The 5,180-nt window shown below is 42.4% G+C and overlaps 1 non-coding gene across 1 annotated transcript; it reads left to right on the top strand.

Moving 5' to 3' along the window:
• Window positions 1-2,378: 2,378 nt before the first annotated feature.
• On the top strand, window positions 2,379-2,451 carry TRNAR-CCU (transfer RNA arginine (anticodon CCU)). The gene has a single exon. It is a non-coding gene; the product is annotated as a tRNA-Arg (tRNA).
• The last annotated feature ends 2,729 nt before the right edge of the window (window positions 2,452-5,180 follow it).

Genomic DNA, 5,180 nt, shown 5'->3' with positions numbered 1-5,180 from the left:
AGTATTGGAGTTTTAGCTTTAGCATCATTCCTTCCAAAGAAATCCCAGGGCTGATCTCCTTTAGAATGGACTGGTTGGATCTCCGTGCAGTCCAAGGGGCTCTCAGGAGTCTTCTCCAACACCACAGTTCAAAAGCATCAATTCTTCGGTGCTCAGCTTTCTTCACAGTCCAACTCTCACATCCATACATGACCTCAGGAAAAACCATAGCCTTGACTAGAGGGACCTTTTTTGTCAAAGGAATGTCTCTGCTTTTCAATATGCTATCTAGGTTGGTCATAACTTTCCTTCTAAGGAGTAAGCATCTTTTAATTTCATGGCTGCAGTCACCATCTGCAGTGATTTTGGAGCTCAAAATAATAAAGCCTGACACTGTTTCCACTGTTTCCCCATCTATTTGCCATGAAGTGATGGGACCAGATGCCATGATCTTCATTTTCTGAATGTTGAGCTTTAAGCCAACTTTTTCACTCTCCTCTTTCACTTTCATCAAGAGGCTTTTTAGTTCACTTTCTGCCATAAGGGTGGTGTCATCTGCATATCTGAGGTTATTCATATTTCTCCCAGCAATCTTGATTCCAGCTTGTGCTTCCTCCAGCCCAGCGTTTCTCATGGTGTATTCTGCATAAAAGTTAAATAAGCAGGGTGACAATATACAGCCTTGACGTACTCCTTTTCCTATTTGGAACCAGTCTGTTGTTCCATGTCCAGTTCTAACTGTTGCTTCCTGACCTACATATAGGTTTCTCAAGAGGCAGGTCAGGTGGTCTGGTATTCCCATCTCTCAGAATTTTCCACAGTTTATTGGGATCCACACAGTCAAAGGCTTTGACATAGTCAATAAAGCAGAAATAGATGTTTTTCTGGAACTCTCTTGCTTTTTGCATGATCCAGTGGATGTTGGCAATTTGATCTCTGGTTCCTCTGCCTTTTCGAAAACCAGCTTGAACATTTGGAAGTTCACGGTTCACGAATTGCTGAAGCCTGGCTTGGAGAATTTTGAGCATTACTTTACTAGCACATGAGATGAGTGCAATTGTGCAGTAGTTTGAGCATTCTTTGGCATTGCCTTTCTTTGGGATTGGAATGAACACTGACATTTTCCAGTCCTGTGGCCACTGCTGAGTTTTCCAAATTTGCTGGCATATTGAGTGCAGCACTTTCACAGCATCATTTTTCAGGATTTGAAATAGCTCAACTGGAATTCTGTCACCTCCACTAGCTTTGTTCGTACTGATGCTTTCTAAAGCCCCCTTGACTTCACATTCTAGGATGTCTGGCTCTAGGTGAGTGATCACACCATCGTGATTATCTGGGTCGTGAAGATCTTTTTTGTACAGTGTATTCTTGCCACCTTTTCTTAATATCTTCTGCTTCTGGTAGGTCCATACCATTTCTGTCCTTTATTGAGCCCATCTTTGTATGAAATGTTCCCTTGGTATCTCTAATTTTCTTAAAGAGATCTCTAGTCTTTCCCATTCTGTTGTTTTCCTCTATTTCTTTGCGTTGATCACTGAGGAAGGCTTTCTTATCTCTCCTTGCTATTCTTTAGAACCCTGCATTCAGATGCTTATATCTTTTCTTTTCTCCTTTGCTTTTCGCTTCTCTTCTTTTCATAGCTGTGTGTAAGGCCTCCTTGGACAACCATTTTGTCTTTTTGCATTTCTTTTTCTTGAGGATGGTCTTGACCCCTGTCTCCTGTACAATGTCATGAACCTCCATCCATAGTTCATCAGGCACTCTGTCTATCAGATCTAGTTCCTTAAATCTATTTCTCACTTCCACTGTATAATCAGAAGGGATTTGATTTAGGTCATACCTGAATGGTCTAGTGGTTTTCCCTACTTTCTTCAATTTAAGTCTGAATTTGGCAATAAGGAGTTCATGATCTGAGCCACAGTCAGCTCCTGGTCTTGTTTTTTGTTGACTGCATAGAGCTCCTCCATCTTTGGCTGCAGAGAATATAATCAATCTGATTTCGTTGTTGACCATCTGGTGATGTCCATATGTAGAGTCTTCTCTTGTGTTGTTGGAAGAGGGTGTTGCTGTGACCAGTGCATTCTCTTGGCAAAACTCTATTAGCTTTAGCCCTGCTTCATTCCGTAATCCAAGGCCAAATTAATAGTGCAAAATTCAGTCCACAGCAGGTGGCAACTAATAGATTGTATTTAATTCTTTGTGTATTTATCTGTTTTCCTCCACAGACACATCTGGGTATTCCCATAGCCTCTGGTCTGGCATGAATGAGTGCAGAGTGTATGTTCATCAAACTGAGCTGAATGGGGAAAACACATATGTACTGGCCACCAAGAGTATATGTGGCTTTCTGAATACAAGAAAGCTTGGCAGTCAAAACTAAAAAGGGAAGCACAGGGACTTCCCTGGTTGTCCAGTGGCTAAGACTCTGCACTCCTGATGCAGGGGTCCCAGGTTTAATCCCTGGTCGGGGAATTAGATCCCACAGGCCACAACTAAGAGTTCTCATGCTACAGCTAAAGATCCCACATGAAGAAACTAATGATCTTACATGCCACAACTAAAACCTGTCATAGCCAAATAAATAAATAAAAAGGGAGACATAGGGAGTGGCATAATTCTCATTATCAAAAATGTAATAGTCCATTTTGTCAAGGAAAACACTTTCAGCTTCATCAAATATGGCATTTCTCCCATTCTCACAATACCTCCAAGCCTCTACATTTCCCCTTTATCTACAGAACATCTGTTTCCCTCTCATCAAAATGGCCTTCAAGTCTTTGTCCCATCTTTTCTCAAGCTCCAAGCAGATTACTATTTCTTTTTAAAAAAGGAGTTGTGTTCTCCAAACACCATTTCTTAATGAGGAATTTTGGCTGTTGGTGAAAAAAATACCAACTCAAAAGTACCATCAAAGGGAGAAAATCAGCTCATGAAAATGTAAATCACAGGTTATGTGGCTTCAAGTATGGCTGGATCCAGAGCTCAGACAATGCTATTGGAACCTGTGCGTCGCTCCATCTTTCATGTCTGCATCCCCCTTGTGCTGGTTCCGTTTACAGACAGGTAACTCCCTCCAGCAACAAGGTGGCTTCTAGAAATACTAGGCTTACATTCTCAGAGCTCCAGTTTCAACAGGAAAGAGAAAGCATGCCTCTATTCTGACTGCACAAGCCAAAAAGTCTTAATTGGGTCAGAGTGACCTCACTGGCTTCGCTTGGGTCATGTGACAATACCCAGTGTTTCAAAGGACATGAGAATCTGATTGGTCAGGCTTGAGCCACATGCTCACCTCTGGAGGAAGTGACGGGGAATAGGGAGGGACATGGAGATCATCGTGGTGAAGTAAAATCCACCAGAAACACATGGACTAAAAGTGGGGGAGACATGGTAACTGAGAGGAAATTGAGGATACATTTATCAGAGAAACTGTGTATACTGGATTCTGGGCAGGAAATGACCAGTACTTCATAACTTCCAGTTAATATCAACTATTTCTTGATATTCTGTCTTATGTTAGGGATGAGGAAGGTCATAAATCCAATCACTCAAATAAATTCATTTTATATTTTAAAAATAAAAGTTCTTTTCAAGACTCCAAAATCACAGCTATGAATCAAGTATCAAGAAATGGATTTTTCATGGAAACATTGAAGAAGACAATGGCAACCCACGCCAGTGCTTTTGCCTGGAAAATCCCATGGACAGAGGAGCCTGGTAGGCTGCAGTCCATGGGGTTGCTAAGAGTCAGACATGACTGAGTGACTTCACTTTCACTTTTCACTTTCATGCATTGGAGAAGGATATGGCAACCCACTCGTGTTCTTGCCTTGAGAATCCCAGGGATGGGGGAGCCTGCTGGGCTGCCATCTCTGGGGTTGCACAGTCAGACACAACTGAAGCGACTTAGCAGCAGCAGCATGGAGACATAGATTATATTCCTTCTGCAAAAAAATCAAGTGTATCTAAAAAAGATAATCTATTTTAAAAGATTTAGGTATTTCAAAGCTTGACTGGGCAGTAAACCTCAAATAGCAGTGAGTTTCATTCATGCATACAGCCTCCAAAGACTCATAAAAAGACTTATCATTGTTTTGAAGACTGGAACCAGCTTATTAGGTTTACTGACCATACAAGCAATAGGCAGGCAGTGAGCGTACTAACATTCAGAGATATCCACTGTCACTCAATCAGACTTTCACCCACCAATAGAACAAAGGGTATAAAAAAAAAAGAAAAAAAAAAGCTGAAACCAAGGAAGAACTCCCTCAGCTTCTCAGCTTCCAAGAGTTAAATTTTTGAGCTTTCTTGGTTGAAAGTTTTCACCATCTCTTCTAAAGAAACCAGCCCAGCTGATGTGCTATACTGTGCTCAGTCACGTCCAACTCTTTGAGACCCCGTAGACTATAGCCCACTAGGCTCCTCTGTCCATGGGATTTCCCAGGAAGAAATACTGGAGCGGGTTGCCATCTCCTCCTCCAGGGGATCCTCCTGACCCAGGGATCAAACTCACATCTCCTTTGTCTCCTGCACTGCAGAGAGATTCTTTGCCTCCTGAGCCATCAGGGAAGCCCAGCCCAGCTGATACACTACTGTCAGTGCAGCCATGGATTTCTCCCAATACACTCAGCAATTTAATCTATATTCCCTGCAATAGGAAGGAATTTGCCTAACCATTCATAGCTGCATTCTCAGGATATAGTAGCTATCTGTTGCTAAAATAATGCTGTGTAACAAACTCCCCCCAGACTCAGTGTCTTGACAGGATAGTTATTTTAGCTCATGATTCTACTTGGCTTGGTGGTTCTCCCTTCTGGTCTTGGCTAGATGTTAGCTAGGAGGACTGCAAGATTCAGTTCTGCTCCATGCATCTCTCATCCTCATCCTGAGACCAGTTGGCAAGCCTGGGAATGTCCTTGTCATAGCAGTGGCAGAGGGCAAGAACAGACAGGACCAATCAGGAAGGACTTTCCTGCCTCTACTAGTCACATTTTCTGACACTGTATTGGCCCAGTGAAGTCACGTGGTGGTCCAGAGCCAAAGTAGGAGGGCTCTATAAAGTCACAGGACATGGCTCTTGGGCAGGGTACCATTTTGACAAACTACCAAAGGAGACAACTGTGAAGATGATAACAAAGGTGGTCTTGGGTCTAATTAGCTGGTATTTAGGCCCCAAAAAGTAGCAGAATTTATTTTCCAGTGTT

The sequence above is a fragment of the Budorcas taxicolor genome, chromosome 2 (assembly GCF_023091745.1).
Source record: "Budorcas taxicolor isolate Tak-1 chromosome 2, Takin1.1, whole genome shotgun sequence".
Lineage (NCBI taxonomy): Eukaryota > Metazoa > Chordata > Mammalia > Artiodactyla > Bovidae > Budorcas > Budorcas taxicolor.
This window is presented reverse-complemented; position numbering and strand designations above follow the sequence as displayed.